The 21198-nt window shown below is 40.9% G+C and overlaps 1 protein-coding gene across 4 annotated transcripts in view; it reads left to right on the top strand.

The window, feature by feature from the left end:
* Nucleotides 1-21198, top strand: part of LOC135104295 (sodium-independent sulfate anion transporter-like) — a 93949-nt gene that overhangs the window by 4656 nt on the left and 68095 nt on the right. For 3 of the 4 annotated variants that reach the window (XR_010270368.1, XR_010270367.1, XR_010270369.1), the window contains 9 exons: nucleotides 793-923; nucleotides 1028-1246; nucleotides 6637-6836; nucleotides 7500-7614; nucleotides 7830-8010; nucleotides 8178-8295; nucleotides 8487-8631; nucleotides 8931-10717; nucleotides 13119-13201. The gene's annotated coding sequence lies outside the window, so the exon portion shown is untranslated. Of the gene's footprint in view, nucleotides 1-792; nucleotides 924-1027; nucleotides 1247-6636; nucleotides 6837-7499; nucleotides 7615-7829; nucleotides 8011-8177; nucleotides 8296-8486; nucleotides 8632-8930; nucleotides 10718-13118; nucleotides 13202-21198 lie in introns of those variants that run through there. The other variant, XM_064011517.1, reaches the window with a different exon arrangement.

Raw genomic sequence — 21198 nt, 5'->3', positions numbered from 1 at the left:
TTATTTTAAAAGCCACTCCCAAAATTCACTTAATTAATAACACCCCTGCCATCACTATCAATGTACATATATAGTTTCGTACCTTTGTGTGTCAGAGCATTACAAGTCGCGTTGCACCGAGGCACACTAACATACTCGTATTCAGAAACTCCTTGTTCTTTCGTCAGGACTGTCTTCAGAGGCCATAAATATAATCAGTTTTCGATAATCTCTTTAGCCATTGATGATGCTGAATATTAGTTTAACTATTAGTGGAGTTATGGAAACACTGGAAAACACGAATAACCACTCCTAGAACGTGCTAAATGTATTGTATTGTACTTAGGTGAGACAAGACGCTCAAACATTTGTGAATGTTGTGACTAAACCCATCACTGGTTCAAGTTTAGTGGGGAAGATACTTTTATGGGGCGGCCCTTCCCCAAGGTTTCTCTTCTTTATTGTTCTCTTCTCTTTTTTTCTTCTGTTTTCTTCCCAAATTTGTATAATATTTGTTTCGTTCTGTCTGTTTTTTTTTTCTTTACCTCGAATCTTTCTAATATCTTATTTTCCTTTTCTGGATAAGGTTGCTGGAACAATGGTTCTTTCGTCCTTTCTTTCAAGTATCCGGAACGCCACATATAAAATTATTTAGATTTTCTATTTCTGCCTCACACATTATACATTTTATATCCCCCATCTGCATATGTCTATTTCTGTCTTGTAGATGTAGAAAGTTATTTGTCCTTGCTTTATATAAGATTTCAGATAATGGTCTGTTATCGTCTACATTTTCCTCTGGTTCTGCTGCAGGTGGAGGATCGGAACGCAGGTGATGGTGTTTGTGAACGACTTCCGGCTGCTGCGGGAAGCCTTCAACCGCCAGGAATTCACTGAAAGGCCGGACTGGATGCTGTACAAAGCCAATGAGAATATAGCTTTGGGTGAGTGTGTGTGTGTGTGTGTGTGTGTACGGAGACACATGAAGAAAATTTAGATTGAAATGTCCTATAGTAATTTGCACTGTCGTCCCGTGTCTTTCCCTCAGGCGTCGTGTCAAGTAACAACCTCATCTGGCACAACAACCGCCGCTTCTCCCTGCGTCAGCTGCGGGACTTAGGCATGGGAAAGTCGAAGTTGGTGGACGCAGTGCAGACGCGAGCGATGTGGCTGGTAGATAGATTCAGCAAGCGCGTGGGCAATGGGACACCCATCGCACTACCGATCAAGATAGCCATCACCAACGTGATTTGGCAGCTGGTGGGCGGTGAGTCTTCTACCGGCGCGTTTTTCCTCATGGAAGGAAAACGTGAATTCAGGAACTCCCTGTCTGCTTCTGTACTGCCCTTTTCCTATAATCTGAATTCTTTCAAGAGGGAGGTCTCAGGAAACCTCAATTTTTGGATAATTTTAAAGGAGGAGACAGTAGACACCTGCCGAAACGATAATTACTCCCAGTGAGGTCTAAAGCACTGTTCAGGGGGTGCTGTGAATTTATCATTAAACCCAGCTGTGACCTCACTGAACGTTTCCCTTTGTGTCTCACAACACGAGGGGGCAGTCACAGCCTGCCCTCTAAAGACAATTCTCTTCCTCCACACAAAACCACAAGCACCTAATAACACACACACCCTTCACTCAAAAATTTTAAAATCATCATGGCGACTCCTACACCAGCCTCGGAGTCCCCATCTGGGGAGGGGACTATAAATGTCCCCAGGTCGGACTGCCTTTCTGTCGACGACCCTAAGTGTCTTGACACCCCCCTCAACTTTTTCTTCATTAACTTCTGCAACATTCGCGGTCTAAGATCTAATTTTCAATCTGTAGAACACCACCTCTCCTCTTCTAAACCTCATCTTCTTTTCCTCACTGAAACTTAGGTGTCTGAGGCAACTGACAGTAGCCCCATTTCTGTTCCCTCCTACTTTCTCTATCCTCATTTTCGATCCAAAGCTGGATGCTGCGTTTATGTGCGCAATGACTTAACCTGCTCTCGTGCCCACGCTCTTGAATCTTCCGAGTTTTCCACCATCTGGCTACGACTACAGAGTCACTCTCATACTAAATTTATCTGTGCTGTATACCTCTCACCTAACTCCTCTGATTATAAGAAATTCTTTGACTACTTAACTTCCAAAGTGGAGCACATTCTGACCCTCTTCCCTTTTGCAGAGATCTCCATTCTTGGAGACTTCAATGTTCACCACCAGCTTTGACTTTCCTCTCCTTTCACTGACCATCCTGGTGAACTAGCCTACAACTTTGCTATCCTCCATGACTAGAGCAATTGGTGCAACACCCTACTCGTATTCCTGACCGTCTTGGAGATACGCCCAACATTCTTGATCTTTTCCTGACCTCTAATCCTCCTGCTTATGCTGTCACCCTTTCTTCTCCGTTGGGCTCCTCCGATCACAATCTCATATCTTTATCTTGTTCTATCGCTCCAATACCTCCTCAGGATCCCCCTAAGCGAAGGTGCCTCTGGCGTTTTGCCTCTGCTAGTTGGGGGGAACTGAGGAGGTATTTTGCTGATTTTCCTTGGAATGACTACTGCTTCCGTGTCAGAGACCCGTCTTTGTGTGCTGAGCGCATAACAGAGGTGATAGTATCTGGCATGGAGGCGTACATTCCTCACTCTTTTTCTCGTCCTAAACCTTCTAAACCTTAGTTTAACACAGCTTGTTCTCGTGCTATACATGATAGAGAGGTGGCCCACAAAAGGTACTTAAGCCTTCCATCATTAGAATCTCATGCACTTAATATTTCTGCCCGGAACCATGCCAAGTCTGTTCTCCAACTAGCCAAAAACTCCTTCATTAACAGAAAATGTCAAAACCTTTCAAGATCTAACTCCCCTCTTGATTTCTGGCATCTAGCCAAAAATATCTCCAATAACTTTGCTTCTTCTTTCCCTCCTCTATTTTAACCAGATGGCACCACTGCTATCACATCTATTTCTAAAGCTGAACTCTTTGCTCAAACCTTTGCTAAAAACTCTACCTTGGACGATTCTGGGCTTGTTCCTCCCTCTCCTCCACCCTCTGACTACTTCATGCCACGTATTAAAATTCTTCGCAATGATGTTTTCCATACCCTCGCTGGCCTAAACCCTCGGAAGGCTTAAGGTCCTGATGGGGTCCCTCCTATTGTTCTCCGAAACTGTGCCTCCGTGCTTGCACCTTGCCTAGTCAAACTCTTTCAGCTCTGTCTGTCAACATCTACCTTTCCTTCTTGCTGGAAGTTTGCCTACATTCAACCTGTTCCTAAAAAGGGTGACCGTTCTAATCCCTCAAACTACCGTCCTATTGCTTTAATTTCCTGCCTATCTAAAGTTTTTGAATCTATCCTCAACAGGAAGATTCTTAAACATCTATCACTTCACAACCTTCTATCTGATCGCCAGTATGGGTTCCGTCAAGGCCGCTCTACTGGTGATCTTCTGGCTTTCCTTACTGAGTCTTGGTCATCCTCTTTTAGAGATTTTGGTGAAACTTTTGCTGTTGCCTTGGACATATCAAAAGCTTTTGATAGAGTCTGGCACAAAGCTTTGATTTCCAAACTACCCTCCTACGGTTTCTATCCTTCTCTCTGTAACTTCATCTCAAGTTTCCTTTCTGACCGTTCTATTGCTGCTGTGGTAGATGGTCACTGTTCTTCTCCTAAATCTATTAACAGTGGTGTTCCTCAGGGTTCTGTCCTGTCACCCACTCTCTTCTTATTATTCATTAATGATCCTTTAAACCAAACTTCTTGTCCTATCCACTCCTACGCTGATGATACCACCCTGCACTTTTCCACGTCTTTTCATAGACGTCCAACCCTTCAGGAGGTAAACATATCACGCAGGGAAGCCACAGAACGCTTGACTTCTGATCTTTCTAAAATTTCTGATTGGGGCAGAGCAAACTTGGTATTGTTCAATGCCTCAAAGACTCAATTCCTCCATCTATCAACTCGACACAACCTTCCAGACAACTATCCCCTCTTCTTCAATGACACTCAACTGTCCCCCTCTTCTACACTGAACATCCTCGGTCTGTCCTTTACTTATAATCTGAACTGGAAACTTCACATCTCATCTCTTGCTAAAACAGCTTCTATGAAGTTAGGTGTTCTAAGACGTCTCCGCCAGTTTTTCTCACCCCCCCAGCTGCTAACTCTGTACAAGGGCCTCATCCGTCCATGTATGGAGTATGCTTCACATGTCTGGGGAGGTTCCACTCATACTGCTCTTTTAGACAGGGTGGAATCAAAAGCTTTTCGTCTCATCAACTCCTCTCCTCTAACTGATTGTCTTCAGCCTCTCTCTCACCGCCGCAATGTTGCATATCTAGCTGTCTTCTACCGCTATTTTCATGCTAACTGCTCTTCTGATCTTGCTAACTGCATGCCTCCCTCCTTCCGCGGCCTAGCTGCACAAGACTTTCTTCTTTCTCTCACCCCTATTCTGTCCACCTCTCTAACTAAAGAGTTAACCAGTATTCTCAATCATTCATCCCTTTCTCTGGTAAACTCTGGAACTCCCTGCCTGCTTCTGTATTTCCACCTTCCTATGACTTGAATTCCTTCAAGAGGGAGGTTTCAAGACACTTATCCACCAATTTTTTTAACCATTGCTTTGAGCCTTTTATGGGACTGGCATTTCAGTGGGCATTTTTTTCATTAGATTTTTGTTGCCCTTGGCCAGTGTCCTTCCTTTTTTTTTTTTTTTTTTTTTTTTTTTTATGTAGGAAGGATACTGGCCAAGGGCAACAAAAATCTAATAAAAAAAATGCCCACTGAAATGCCAGTCCCTAAAAGGGTCAAAGCAGTGGTCAAAAATTGGTGGATAAGTGTCTTGAAACCTCCCTCTTGAAGGAATTCAAGTCATAGGAAGGTGGAAATACAGAAGCAGGCAAGGAGTTCCAGAGTTTACCAGAGAAAGGGATGAATGATTGAGAATACTGGTTAACTCTTGCGTTAGAGAGGTGGACAGAATAGGAGTGAGAGAAAGAAGAAAGTCTTGTGCAGCGAGGCCGCGGAAGGAGGGGAGGCATGCAGTTAGCAAGATCAGAAGAGCAGTTAGCATGAAAATAGCGGTAGAAGACAGCTAGAGATGCAACATTGCGGCGGTGAGAGAGAGGCTGAAGACAGTCAGTTAGAGGAGAGGAGTTGATGAGACGAAAAGCTTTTGATTCCACCCTGTCTAGAACAGCAGTATGAGTGGAACCCCCCCAGACATGTGAAGCATACTCCATACATGGACGGATAAGGCCCTTGTACAGAGTTAGCAGCTGCGGGGGTGAGAAAAACTGGCGGAGACGTCTCAGAACACCTAACTTCATGGAAGCTGTTTTAGCTAGAGATGAGATGTGAAGTTTCCAGTTCAGATTATAAGTAAAGGACAGACCGAGGATGTTCAGTGTAGAAGAGGGGGATAGTTGAGTGTCATTGAAGAAGAGGGGATAGTTGTCTGGAAGATTGTGTCGAGTTGATAGATGGAGGAATTGAGTTTTTGAGGCATTGAACAATACCAAGTTTGCTCTGCCCCAATCAGAAATTTTAGAAAGATCAGAAGTCAGGCGTTCTGTGGCTTCCCTGCGTGATATGTTTACCTCCTGAAGGGTTGGACGTCTATGAAAAGACGTGGAAAAGTGCAGGGTGGTATCATCAGCATAGGAGTGGATAGGACAAGAAGTTTGTTTTAGAAGATCATTAATGAATAATAAGAAGAGAGTGGGTGACAGGACAGAACCCTGAGGAACACCACTGTTAATAGATTTAGGAGAAGAACAGTGACCGTCTACCACAGCAGCAATAGAACGGTCAGAAAGGAAACTTGAGATGAAGTTACAGAGAGAAGGATAGAAACCGTAGGAGGGTAGTTTGGAAATCAAAGCTTTGTGCCAGACTCTATCAAAGGCTTTTGATATGTCCAAGGCAACAGCAAAAGTTTCACCAAAGTCTCTAAAAGAGGATGACCAAGACTCAGTAAGGAAAGCCAGAAGATCACCAGTCGAGCGGCCTTGACGGAACCCATACTGGCGATCAGATAGAAGGTTGTGAAGTGATAGATGTTTAAGAATCTTCCTGTTGAGGATAGATTCAAAAACTTTAGATAAGCAGGAAATTAAAGCAATAGGACGGTAGTTTGAGGGATTAGAGCGGTCACCCTTTTTAGGAACAGGTTGAATGTAGGCAAACTTCCTACAAAAAAAGAAAAAAAAAAATCCTTTAGCTCTTTTCTTCGAACTTCTTGAGCACCACTTCTGATGTCAGTGCTGGCTTTTAACCCTTTCGCTGCCTGGACAATTTTTTCTTTTGTTGCCTGGACAATTTTTTTTTTTTTTTTGCCCACATTAACCTACAATTTTCTAGCCATACTTTTTGACCTAATCTCATCTAAAAAACATCTGTAGTTATAAAAGGTGAAATTAAGATCCTGTTCTCTACATCCTTCCCTTGTGTTTATGGAATCAGTTTTCTGCAGTCTTCTGGATGTTACCAAATGATGACCATCACACCAAAATGATTAAAATCGCACTCATAGCTTGAGAAATGGTAGCAGTAAAAAGAGAAAAACATATGGGCTGAGAGAGATCCTGAGGCATGGCTGTGTAGCAGGAATGACTTATCAAAAATTTTTTTTCTATTGCCGCTTTCCTCCTACAGGTAAACAGTTCGAAGAAGACGATCCTAAGATGACAGAATTTGATGCCATCTTTAAGGAGTTCCTGGATTCTGAGACCCTGTATGCCATCCAGGACTTCCTACCATGGGTGCGTTACTTGATGCCCGCCTTTCTCTTCAAACGACTCACCAAAGAACACGTGGTCATCAATACCCTCGACAGATTCCTCAAGTTCTTCTATGTAGGTACTTTTTTTCTTGTACTCCTGAATAGCCCACTTGTCTTGTTTGCTTTTTCTTATCTCCTTTTCTTTTTTTGGTAGCCATTAGAATTCCAGGCACCGTGTTTTCAAACATTTCGGTTCAGTTTTTATCTTGGCAGCTTTCAGTGTGCAATAGTGGAAGGTTTTAAGGTTTTTAAGAAGAATATTTTCATGGTATTAGTGATAGTTGAATCAGCACTCTCCACCATCATGAGAATCCGATTCGTAATCTTTGTGGTCTTGAAAAATAATTCTTGTGAGAGTCCATTTCTTTGGTTTAGCAACAGCTACCCCATCTATCATGCCACAGAACTTTCTATTTTTGTTGCACCTGGTAATCTGTTCGAGAGAGAGAGAGAGAGAGAGAGAGAGAGAGAGAGAGAGAGAGAGAGAGAGAGAGAGAGAGAGAGAGAGAGAGAGAGAGAGAGAATCAACCCTTCCATTGTGATATGCGCCAAACGACACTACAAACACATTGTGCAAAACCGTAGCAAACACCTACAGGAAAGAAAAAAAAAAAAAATATAATTTCTTAAATTTCTAATCAGTAAAATGCTCAGAGGTGGTCTGTAATTAAGTGATGGCGCATCAGACGGCAATGAAAGGTTCAATGATGTGTGTGTGTGTGTGTGTGCTCGACAGGAAGAGATCGACGAGCATCGCGCCACCTTGATTCCTGGCGAGCCGCGGGACCTGATCGACGGCTACCTCATGGAAATGGAGGGCAAGAAGGACGACCCAGACACCACCTTCAATAGTGAGTGGTGAGAGAGAGAGAGAGAGAGAGAGAGAGAGAGAGAGAGAGAGAGAGAGAGAGAGAGAGAGAGAGAGAGAGAGAGAGAGAGAGAGAGAGAGAGATACCTATGTTATTAATGACTCAACATAGGTGTGAAGTGAGCAAGTGGACATGTGTGTGTGGACTGTGAAAGGGGAGGATGAAATTACCTCTCCATTTTTGTTTTCTTTTTCCAGGGAAGGACTTGGCTTTCCTGGTAATGGACCTGTTCCTTGCTGGGAGCGAAACCACCTCGTCCACCCTTACCTGGATGCTGTACTACCTGTCCACCAACCCTCACATTCAGCGCAAGTTGCAGGTCGAGCTCGATGCAGTGATACCTGAGGGATACCAGGCCACGCTGGAGGACAAGCCCAGGTCAGACGCCTCACGCTATTGTCTTTTCTGGGACTATGGCGTTCTCACCAGTATCCCCTCTTTCCTTGGTGTTCTATGATTTGATCAGTTCTGTGACATTACTTGGCTTGAGATATACTTGCATACATAATTCTTTCGTTCTTAGGCTACAACCTTTCATTATTCAGGCTGCCTTACTGTGAAGCTGTGATTCATGAGACGCTCCGTAAGTCGTCGCTGGTCGCCACTGGCGTGCACCACGTGGCTAGCAGAGACACTACTCTCGGGGGTTACACCATTCCCAAGGTGTGTGTGTGTGTGTGTGTGTGTGTGTGTTTTAGCTTTTCTCTACTCTCATGTGTAGTTCAAGGAGACGTAAGAGTGTGAAAAAAAAAAGAAAAAGAAAGTACCTTTGGAGCACGAACAGTCACTAGAAAGAAGCAGCGCTATAGACAATGGATCGAGTAGCGTGCAGCTTAAGATTTCTTTCGTGGCAGGGCGCGGTGCTGAACACCGCCACCTTAACCATACACCACGATCCCCGCTATTGGGACAAGCCTGAGGAGTTCATGCCTGAGCGCTGGCTGGACCAAGACGGCAAGTTTGTCTCCAAGAAGGAAGGATTCGTTCCCTTTGGTGTGGGTGAGTAAGGATGCCATTCTGACACGTTCCCGTGTCTTATCTCCACAACACTCATCAAGGTCTAGTGGAAGATGGTGGAGTCTTCAATGGAGCTTATATAATTCTGATGATATGATTAACTGGATAGACATTCATGAGAACAGGACTGATCATTTGTGGCCTTTGAAAGCAGTCCTGATGCAAACCCAAAGAGGCGGCAGGAAGCAAGGTTCTTGTCTTCCTTATATACATAACTTTGGGTTGGGCTGTGTGCTGGTAATTGTAGGTGTATTGGTACAGCTTTCTTCCATCCTGGACAGGAAAGCGGCAGTGCCTTGGGGAGAGTTTGGCCCGCATGGAGCTGCTCATCTTCACCTCCACTCTGCTCCACCGGCTGTCCTTTGCCCCTCTACCTGGCAAGACCCTCGACCTCAAACCTGATCCTTCCAATCCTTTCCTTCATCTACCTGTCCCCCAGGAACTGCACGTTACTGTCAGGACATAATGATGGAAGACGAACTACGCTTCTCCCCTGGGCCTGGATTCACTAAAGAGTACCTGTTGTAATAATGATTCACTAAATATTTACGAACTTTGCAAGACGCTTGTTTTTTTTTTTCGTAAAGTTAATATTTTTAAAGACCTCTTAAGGCGATGTAACCCGGACTTAGGAGCGTCTCTTCACATTATAAACCGCAACATAAACTGGGATATGGAATTGCAAGTTGTATGAGCAAGTGACTATGAAGTACGGTGGTAGAGGGTGTTCTGAAGTCTCCTAAACACTTTTGAGGTGAATGATAGGCACGGCAGGCCTCCACTATATAGATAATATTAGAGAGTTGAGTGGTGAGTTTTGCACATTGTGTGAATGCGAAAATATCAAGGATGAGTGCAGTGACAGAATTGGTTTTACGAGAACGAAGAGGAAGAATCAAAAGAAGTTTCTAAAAATCACTCTGAGACAGTAATGACAGGACAGCGGAAAGGGAAAGATTAGATGCAAAGAATGCAAAGAAAACGAGGGAGTGAGATAGAGAGCAAAAGAAGAAAGAACGCCGTAATAAACAAGAAGGATGAGGAAGAAGTTGGAGAGCAAGGAAATCACTCGAGCTTGTATGCATAAAAAAAGAAGAGAGAGGAAGAAAGGAGAGTTAATCAGTATGAACATAAAGAAAAGAATAACAAGGAAAAAGAAATACGAGAGAGAGAGAGAGAGAGAGAGAGAGAGAGAGAGAGAGAGAGAGAGAGAGAGAGAGAGAGAGAATCAGATTGTACAGTATATCCATAAAGAGTTAGAGAAGTATAAACAAAAACTTAAGGAGGAGAAAGGAATATAATAGAAAAAGAGAAATTAGTCTAACGTCCATAAAGTCAAAGAAGGCTGAAAATTAATATGTTGTGTAGAAAAGATAAGAACGGGGAAGAAAATTATAAAGGTAAGAGGAAAAGAAGAAATCAAACATCTTCGGAAACAGAAAGAGAAGATGTGAAAAGTTAGTCTAAAATATAAAGTAAAAGAAGAAAGAGAAAAAGAGAAAAGAGGAAGTAAAATTATCCTATTCGTGATCAGCAAGAGAAGAAAGGAAGCCAGCATATAGAACAACAAAGGAGAGAGAGAGAGAGAGAGAGAGAGAGAGAGAGAGAGAGAGAGAGAGAGAGAGAGAGATATGGTAAGAAAAAAAAAAGCTAACATGAACGCAATTAGTGAGAGGAGAAAGAAAAATCCGAGTTTACTCAAGGGAGTGCTTTATTTCATTCAGTTAGTCAATCAGTCAAGCAGTCAGTCTACCTCTCTATCTATATTTCAGGACCCTCATCCTCCAACTTTTAGATAATCCATTTGAGGCTATTCTTGAGGAGTGGCACCCGAGTGGTCTTTCTTTTAACAATTCTTTTTTGTTATCATAGACCAACTCTCTAACATAAAATAAATAAATAAAATCTACCAATCTACTGAGTGACTCCAACTGCTCCCAACGGTTCCAATCTTGCTCTCTACAAACTCAAGCTCAAGATCCGGCGGCTCCTGTGAGTGACACTGACACGAGAACAAGGGGTGGGGCGTAAAGGGACACCTGTTTGTCGCCTGCAAGATGCGTCTCGGGTAAGCAACTGTGCATGCAGTACCGAGTTGCCTTTCCCTTTGCATTGCCTTTGTATATTGAGACTCCATTATTCTATGTATGATTAATGTCACGTGGTATGGTATGGTGTGAGTGTGTGTAAGGGTGTTACTGTGCTTAACATTCACACTATCCTTCCGGTGAGGTCATTGTCTTCCTGCGCCAGTTCTTGGTGTCCCGTGAACCAGTTTAGTCAAGATTGTTCTTTTTGAGAGCGCTGTGTAACTATTGCATGCATGGGCACAGAGGGATAAATGGTTAATTTTATATATAGTTACAGTACTATTTAAAATTGGTGCAGAATTTTATTGGAAAAGATATAACAGATGGTACGAAGATGATATTGTCCTTTCAAAACTGCAGAACTGTTTAGGATTGACCCTGGTGCAGAAATGTATTGGGAAAGTGTACGACATAGATAATATAAGGGTAATATTGTCCTTTCGTTTAGAATCAACTCTGGTGCAAAAATGTGTCTGAAAAGTTAGATGTGATCGTTGGAAAACATATCCAGCTGTGAAAGGGTTAACTATTCATTGTTATTTGGTTATTGTATTGGTATATTGTGAATTAATTGAGCTGTTTATGAGAAATGTTAGTGTGTGTGTGTGTGTGTGTGTTTATGTAGGAGGGACACTGGCCAAGGGCAACAAAAATCCAATAAAAAATATAAAAAAAAAGTCCACTGAAATGCCAGTCCCAGAAAAGGGTCCAAAGCAGTAGTCAAAAATTGAAGGATAAGTGTTTTGAAACCTCCCTCTTGAATGTATTTATTTACCTAGTTGTATTGTACAGGGCACGAGTTAAAGCTTATTTTATCCTGTCTCCATAACCATATTTATCCAGTCTCTTTAAACATGTGTTCACTGTTTGCCACAACCACGTCTTCCTTCAAATCATTTCAAATCTCAATAATTCGATATGAGAAGCTGTATTTCTTGATGTTACTTGAATGTCCACTCTTCTTTATTTTCTTCCCATCCCCCCTCGTCCGTCTCTCTTCCTCCTCCATCTGTGGTATCAAGTAATTTCTGTCTCTTCTTTCTACATTGTTTACTGATTTGTACATTGTTATTAGGTCTCCTCTTTCTCTTCTCTCTTGTAGTGTTGGTAATCCCATCTCTTCAAGTCTTTCTTCATAGCTTAAGTTTTTCAATTCTGCTACCATCTTTGTCGCTACCCTCTGTATTCTTTCCAGTTTCTGTATCTTTTTTTCTATGTGGAACCCAAACAACTGCTGCGTATTCAATTTATTATTGGCTATTATTGCTGTCAGGAGATTGTTAATGTAATGTCCTACTGCTGGGTACCCCATAGAAACACTGAGAAATTGATCTGAATATGAGATAAATCTTAAGCTGTGAGAGGCTGCAGCTGTGGAGTGAGGGTAAGCTGGTTATAAGGTTTTGGTGTCATTTCCTCAAAATGAAAAAAAAAAATGTGATGCCTCTGTAGCTGAAAATAATCAATAAATAAAAGTCCATGGGCATGTGTGAGTATTGTAGGGGATGGAGGGAGGGAATGTTTTAACAGTAAGGTAGTGCATGTGTACTAAATAAGGGTTTTCATGACAAGGAAAATTGTGATTCTGTGAAGACATTTCTGAGGCACATCAATTGGGACATCAGCACACACATGGAAGACATAAATTTTGGTTTTGACTTTTAAGTGTATGTTAGCAAAACTGCTTGATGGGTATAATTTCAGTAACCTGCATCCACAACACTTAGGTCCTGCTTGAGCTGTGGGTACAAAGAGGTTATTATTGCTATCAGGAGATTCTTAATGTAGTGTCTCATTGCTGGGTACCCCATAGAAACACTGAGAAATTTATCTGAATACGAGATAAATCTTAAGCTGTGAGAGGATGCAGCTGGGGAGTGAATCCTTGACTAAGAGAACATTAACATTGTCTCATATGTTGGGACCATGATAATTGTCAGGTCAGGTTCTAGGATTAATTTTGGTGTCTTTGTGCTGTAATCACTACATTACGTGATAGATTAAGGGTTATTACATGAGCTATAAGATAGCACATACCATCTAGGAAAGTGTACATTACATTTTGAGAGAAGGCTGCTTTTCATTACAGACATAAAAATACTCACTGGTGCCAAAAAAGTGTTTCAGTTACTGATTCCACTAAGTTGACTGGTAATAAGCCAGATTGCACCAATGAGTACAATTGATATATAATGTCATAGTATTTTTACCACCATTGTTTCAATTTACACAAGTTATACATGATTTCTAATGTTTTCATGCATTGCAGAGAAAATGTACATTGTGCACAGACTAAGGTATTCTTTAAGAGCAACAGAGAGGATGCAAGTATCACATGGTGGATTATTTGTCTTGTACGTCATTCCACTTATTTTGCAGGGAGAGAAGGGAGAGCACTGCGGCGGCAGCTGGTGCGGTGCAAAACTGGACAGGATGAAACCCCACCTGGACCTGCAGCTGAGGTCAGTTTTGCTGGCTTGTTGATGGTCTCTGTGTTCTTGGAATCACCCAGATATTGCATGAGTGTAATTTGAATTGAATTGAATTAAATTTATTTAATTAATTTTTTTTTTTTTATGTTTATATGATTGTAATCATGACTGACTTTTCAATGGAACAGTACCTTGGTGTGGTGAAGAGGTTTGTGTGTCCCTGTGATCAGGGGAGGTGAATTAGACATGTGCAGTCATACAATGGTTGTAGGCAGATCCACTGTGAGGAAATAGATAAAATCCATTCCATTGTCAAGCTGCCCTTAGCCAGCATGGTTGGGCATTGGCTTAATCCCCAACTGTAATCCCAGATCCCTCCTGACAGAAATGAGTGAAGACTAAGAGAGTCCCTTCAGGAATAGACTTAAAGGCTGATGGTGATGATGCATAACTGAAATTATTAGATCATTTCACATACAACTCTCAAACAAGGCAGTATCAGAACACAACCTTACTATTGGTTTTGTTGTGTATCAGTAGTCGATATAGATCATAATTAAAACCATTCTGTCTGTATTACTAAGCTTCTCTGTTTGTCTTACATTTTCACAGCAATAAAAGTTGATATGTGGCTACAACCATCATCATCATTCACTGTGGTGTTGATATTCTAATAGTAAATTAGGAACATTCCTAAAAGTCCAACCTTTGACCTGTAGTTAGGAAAAGGTGACATAGAAGCAAGGGTTAAGGGGTGGGGAATTCTCAGAAACTTTGTGCTTTGTGTATAAAAAATAAGGAATTGAATGTTCATGTTGTCATGTGTTTGTGTAGTCACTCGTGTCACAGACATGCTGTTGTGTGTGATGTAGCTGGTCAAGTTAGGCATAAGGAAACGCATGATCTGTTATTCACACTTGTCATACTTTTGTCCATGAAGGTGATGAATGACGTTGCATCATAGAGGACTTTGTATTCCCCAATGTTTTGGTTGCTGGCTGCATGACATGACTCGCTAAGGGTTTTTGGTACTCTTGCTAGATGGGAGCGTGACAAGAATTAGCAAAGAGCTCACCTGTGTTGTTGTGGTAAGACTGGAGGGAAAGGAGTGTGTGGATTCAAATGAAGCAGAGGCAGGGATTTCCTGATGACATGGAATATATGAGATGGCTCTTCCAAAGACTTAACCTTTGTTATTTGAAAGGTGACTTTTTTTGTTTCATTGATTTGTGGATAGATGAAGCAGGTGGTTTGTCTATCTGGGATGGTGTGCTAGATTTAAAAGTAACAGTGTGTAAGGGCACTGACTTTGGTCAGCTATGTTGAAGATTTATGTGTGATGTCTAGTGGTGAGGTACATGGATGTGGCAATAAGAGATGAATGGATAGGTAGTGTGGTGTGTGGTGGTGAGGAATGTGTGGAATGGTAAGAGATGTATGGATATGATGACAAGTGGTGAAAGGGTGGATAGTGTGATATGTGGTGGTGAGGCATGTGGGTATTGACAGATGTTGAAACAAGAACATGATAGATATTTCCTTGAGAATGTTTCAAATAAGTGGAACAAGTAGACATACGTACACTATACCACAACTGCTTTTACAGTACTGTTAGTTGGTGTTATTTTTATTATTCCCAGCCACTCTTGGAGGGATCTCATTCTTCCTTGCTCTGCCTCATGGATCATATCAATTTTGCTGATTACTTTTCTTAGAATCAGGATTAATGAACTTGAAATAGTGGGTAGTGTTCATTGATCACCAAAAAAGACTCACACAAAACACTAGTAAGTTCTGTCCTGATTTGAGTGTGCTGGAGGGAAACAGTTATATATTCCTTGGATTTATTTACATAGATTATTATTATTATTATTACTATTATTATTATTATTATTATTATTATTATTATTATTATTATTATTATTATTATTATTATTATTACTACTTTTATTATTATTATTATTATTGTTATTATTATCATTATTATTATATTGTATTATTATAAACTTGTATCTCCTTGGGGTTGGGGTGGCATGGCATGGTGGAACACTCCAGAGCTGGCATGGAAAAACACTGGCACTTTATGCATTCCCTGCATGCCGCTAAAGACTGCTAATTGGGACGGAGCAGCTGAACTGGGAATCCCCTCTTTGTATTTATTCGCACAGTAAAACTAGGTGTGTCATCTTGCCGTGGCTGCTTTCCCTTCACTGGGGTCATCTCAGTGTGGCAGGCAGATAGATAGGTATGCAGGTAGGTAGATGGATAGATTGTGGTATGCTGTAGTTTGTTATAAAATGTTTGTTCTTTTCTTTTTTCCTTTCCTTTTATTTTCTCCTCTTTTTTTCTTATAATTTTTATTAATTTTTTGCCTTCCCATGCCAGAATAAGTTATCACTCAAAATTTTGTGTACATGACTAATGCTACTATGTGAAATGAATCAGCATTGCCTTTAGAATGGAAATCCAAATGGAATGACATAAATGATAAGATTAAGATCATAAGAAAATAAATAAAGGGGCCAGTCAGTGTACAAAAGCCAGATATGATCAATCATTTCTTCTTGTCTCTTGATCCTCAGACAACATTTCCACCTGGATAAGTAGTCACCTTGATGGCTCCTGCTTATATTCAGTAAACAGTACACTCCATTGAAATACCATAATTTCCTACTATTCCAGTTATTTCCTGTCAGCATATGAAAGCCAGATGTAGTCAATAATTTCACCATGTATGATGAATTAGACAGTGACTCCACCTGTATAAGTACTCATCCTAATTACTCTTACTGTTACTACAGGTTGTGGCAGAAATACCTCCCACATTTTAAAGGTTAACGAAAGGAAAAATATGGAAGGTATTTCTGCTGCATCCCACTACTGCTACTATATTGAAATACCATTGCATCTTGTCTTTCACTGTGGTGATATGTTATTGGGAACATAAGCCTTATGCAGCATCCAGCTGAAGTGTGTCGGTTTGCAGGGTGTGGTTTCTTTTTCTTTCTTTCTTTCTTTTCTTTTATTTTATTTTTTGCGGGGGAGAGCAGAGGGCACAGATAGGTAAAGAAACAAGGAGGTTATTTTTACATGGAGTAGATTATTATTATTATTATTATTATTATTATTATTATTATTATTATTATTATTATTATTATTATTATTATTATTATTATTATTACTACTACTACTACTACTACTACTACTACTACTACTACTACTACTACTACTACTACTACCACCACTACTACTACCACAATCAACAGCAGTTTTTATCGTTATTTTTCCTCCGAGGCCTATTGTTATCACCATCTCATCAACAACAGCAGCAGTAATGGAACTTTTTACGAGTTATCGCAACACATCTCTTCCTGATATAGTGATGTACAATACGTGAAGAAGTCGGAATCCCTTTATAGACCATTTTTAAGGTGACCAGCGCACCTCCGTATGTCCACATAGCATTTGTATTCACGAGGAAAGTAGCGAAATGATGGCATTCGGATTTCATTGCCTCGTGGTGGTGCCTTGTGGTCTGCTGCAGTGCTGGAATGGTTACCGTAACGTGAGAGCTGTGGCGTAGTACTGCGCAGTTTATTGTGTCCTTCGATCCTCCTTACGGTCTCAGTTCTCGTCAGTAGCGCGTCGTGAATACCACCAGTCATCATTTGCAGCTCCAGAATTAGAAAGAACTGCGTCACTTGCACCGCCGCTCCTGCCTCTACCGCCACGCCACGCCCGCATAGCAAGTGTTCATCCATTCCTGTCACTCCTGGCGTGGCTTCAGTGACCACACCCTGATGAACAGGCCGATATGCAACCCTCGATTAGAGGAAAATTCCGCCGAGTCGGTAAAAAAAAAAAAACTTGCTGCGTTTTTAGCGTAGACTTTGAGGAGCATTTGAGGAAAACAGCAGCAGGGTGTATTTCGGCGCAGGAGTTACAAGAGTTTACTTCGCTGCCAGCCCTCCCACTCGCATCAATAGCGGTGATTAACCTTATTCCACTCACTGACCCGAGTGGCTGCCATGACTTATTCCACGCACACGTGTCACAGACCTTTCTGACTTACATGCTGGTCAGATCAGACACACTCAAAGATGCTCATGGGTGACTGTCTTTCTCTCTAGACCAGTGGTCCCCGGACTGGGGTAAATTACTCCCGGGGGTAATACAACAATTTTTCTGTGGTAATTGAAAAAAAAAAAAAAAAAAAAAAAAAAAAAAAAAAAAAAAATATATATATATATATATATATATATATATATATATATATATATATATATATATATATATATATATATATATATATATATATATATATATATATATATATATATTTATATATATACAAGTGTGTGATAAACAAAGTATTTTGACAGGTTTGCTATCTCTGTAAGCATCAGCCAGGGTAGACACAAGGAGGTGTGTATGTGTACTGCGCAGTACAGTATAGCTAGCATTTACTCACTTACATTTTATGAAAGGGGTAACACACCTAATGTGGCATAGAAAGTTTGGGAACCACTGCTCTAAACTCTCTCTAGCAGCCTTCAGGTCAACACGTGGCAGTCTTGTCATGAAATAAGCGGTAATCACACTGTGATGAATAGGCAGACATGTACACACGATCCTCAGGAGTTGTCATACCCTTCTTCCTGTCAGTCTTATCATAGATTTATTTATTTATTTATTTATTTTAATCTTCCCAATAACTTGACACTAACAACAGAGTACGTAGAGAGGTAATATTCCTAAAAGATTGGGTTCTTTCCCCGTGAGACTTCTAAAAACGGTTGTGTTCTTTTCCCTAATGTTCTCCATGAGGTTGTGTTCTTTTCCCTAATATTTCCTGAAGGGTTGTGCTATTTCTCCCAATATTCCATAAAGCTTGCATTCTTTTCCGTGATATAAAATAATTGTGTTCTTTCCTTCTAATATTCCCAAAAGATTGTTATATTCCCTAAAGATTATAGTCTTTTCCCAGATATTCCATAAAATATTTTATTCTTTTCTCTGTGTTCCTTCCTTTCCTCTCTTCCCATGAATTCTGCCCAAGAATTCCTCTCCCCAGCTCTGTTCGATTCCCTCATCCCCAGCTTTGCCCTCAGACTTAGGCAATAATATTTTGTAGCCAGCCCATACGAGCACTAGTCGAGTGATGGAACCTAACCAAGGACGCTGAGGAAGACAAGACATAGGGGTATGACGCGTGTGCTTTGTCACCGCTTGAGTCAATGGTGCTGCGTGACTCAACGCGTCGAGGTGACTATTTGGAAGTACATTGTTTGTCGTCAGTTTCATGAAATCGTTGTAGTTGATTTTGGTATGGTGGAGTGAAGGGTAGTTTAGTATAAAATTATTGTCACCGTAATATAAAGTGTCCATGTAGTTTTTATAGCAATTCTTTTTTTTTCCTTTTGCTTCGATAATAACTGCTGATGTTGATATGGTGAAGGAGGCGTGTTAGCGTAATGCGAAGTGCTTAAGTCCTTTCTACAGCAATGTTTGCCGTTTTTGCCTACATTTCTTTAATTTTCTCTCTCCATTCACGTGACGTACCTGTTGGTGAATTATCTTTCTTCTCTTCAGGGCGCGAATGGTCTAAAATTCGCCTCGTCTATTTTATTTCTGATATAAAAGTTAGGACAAAGGCTTCTTTCTTTACTTCTTTTAGTTTTTCATTTTTTTTTTTTTTATGAAGGCTGTGTTGAAAGAATATAGAGCAAGCCAGTAAGTCAATCTTCCGAAGCATCTTTTTTCTTTTTATTTGATCTCGATTTTCCAAAATGAAAAAGTACTTAGGCGGTTTTTTCTTTCTCTTCTTTCTTTCTTTCTTTCTTTCATTTTTTTCCTTCCTTTCTTTTTCTTTCTTTTTTTTTCTTTCAGTCTTTCTTTTCATGAAGGCGATGTTAGGTAAAAAAATGTTCATTGGTGTGACATTGTCAGTGTTCCGAAGTATTTTTTTGCTATCTTTATTTCCACCTGCTCCAAAAATGAAAGAATACTGAGACAGTTTTCATTTATTTATTTATTTATTTATTTTTATTATGTAAATGATATTACTTTCGAAAAATACAGAGCAAGTTCGATACTCTCAGTTATTTAGTGTTGTTTGGGTACCGTGCCTGACGTGTGTGTGTGTGTGTGTGTTTGTGAAGGAAGGCTCGGCTGTCTTTGTTTTGTCCGTCTGCCCTTGAACGTCTGTGAAGAGTGACGAGTGTAGGATATGTTATTGGAATTATGTAGATCATTGCCTTATTAATTAGTATTCTTGCGTTGCGTCATCTTTTATTGATTAAGCAAGGCAGTTTTGTCACACTGTGCTTACATGTTTACCTGCTATGGGAGGAACGAGGTTGGAGTTTGTTGCGACGAAGACTGATTAAAAGGAGGGAGGGGAGTGGAACTAATAGGAAGGGAGGTTGGAGTTAAGAGGAAGACAGGCTGGAGGTAAGAGGAAGGGAAGTTGAAGTTAAGAGGAAAAGGAGGTTGGAGTTAAGAGGAAAAGGAGGTTGGAGCTAAGAGGAAGGGGGGTTGGAGTTAAGAGGAAGGAAGATTGGAGTTAAGAAGAAGACAGGCTGGAGGTAAGAGGAAGGGAAGTTGAAGTTAAGAGGAAAAGGAGGTTGGAGTTAAGAGGAAAAGGAGGTTGGAGCTAAGAGGAAGGGAGGTTGGAGTTAAGAGGAAGGGAGGTTGGAGTTAAGAGGAAGGGAGGTTGGAGTTAAGAGGAAGGGAGGTTGGAGTTAAGAGGAAAGAGAGGTTGGAGTTAAGAGGAAGGGAGGTTCGAGTTAAGAGGAAGGGAGGTTGGAGTTAAAAGGAAAGTGAGGTTGGAACTAAGAGGAAGGGAGGCTGGAGTTAAGAGGAAGTAAGTTGGAGTTAAGAAGAAGGGAGGTTGGAGTTAAGAGGACGGAGGTGACTTAAGGGGAAGGATTTTGGACTAGGTAAAAAAAAAGAAAAAAAGTAGCTTCATAGTCATAATATGTTGTCTGACACCGCCAAAGCTGAAGAGTTCCAAAGGAGGACACACCGTGGCTACAAGCAGGTGACGAAATGAAAAAAAAAAAAAAATAATAAATAAATAAAATAAGTAGAACATGAAAAAAAAAGCACAAAACTTTAGCGGGATGGGGAAGTGAGTGGTCAGGCGTGACTGCGTGATATTAAATTGAATCCCTCCTATCCTCCGCTCCCAGCCACTTGAAAAAAAAAAAAAGAAGGGCGGTGGTTAACAAAGAGAAAACTCAAGAGTGGCGGTGAGTGAGGGAAGGAGGGAGGGAAGGAAGGAGGTCGAGGGTGCCTTATAAAGTATGGAACACCCGGTCTCTCACACAAACCAGCTGTTTGAGTAACCACGGCGCGTCTCCAAAGTCCAAGTTGATATTTGTTCGAACGCATCTTAACAAGCGATTCTGGCGTGTATTTTGATCACCTTTGCCCTTCATGATTGGAATCGAAGGACACACCTGCTTAAAAAAAAACATCAAATTTACAGGCTACGTCGTGATTGAAGTAGGATACACGCGGCAGTCTCTCTATAAAACATTACTTATTTCCACGTAGCATCCTGATCCATACATTTGTCTAATCTTCATTTGAAGCTCTCTAATGGCTCACGATTAACAACTTGGGTAGACATAGTGATGGAGTGGAAAAGTGAGGACGGTAAAAAGAAGAGAGAGAAACGATGAACTTGATAGGGGGATAAATATTGCTGGGGTAGCCTGGAATAGCAGCTGACGACGATAAGTGGAGAAATTTAGAGGTCTTAGTTCTGTAGTGGAATCGTGGAGTGATGATGATGATGATGATGATGGTGGTAATGATGATAATGATGCTGAGTGCCTTTCATGTTACGAGGTTCCCAGTACTCTATTTTCCATTACGTGCAGTACCTTAGTACAATAATCGAGGGTCACTGGTACGATACAAGTTATTGTGTAGTGCTTGTGTAGTGACCAGCATGGGCCTGACTCTTCACGTGGTTTATTTGTTTGTTCATTTGCCAGAAAAAATATTTTGAAGAATGT

The sequence above is a fragment of the Scylla paramamosain genome, chromosome 10 (genome assembly GCF_035594125.1).
Source record: "Scylla paramamosain isolate STU-SP2022 chromosome 10, ASM3559412v1, whole genome shotgun sequence".
Lineage (NCBI taxonomy): Eukaryota > Metazoa > Arthropoda > Malacostraca > Decapoda > Portunidae > Scylla > Scylla paramamosain.
Note: the sequence above shows the minus strand (reverse complement) of the source record. Positions and strands in the feature narration are given on the sequence as shown.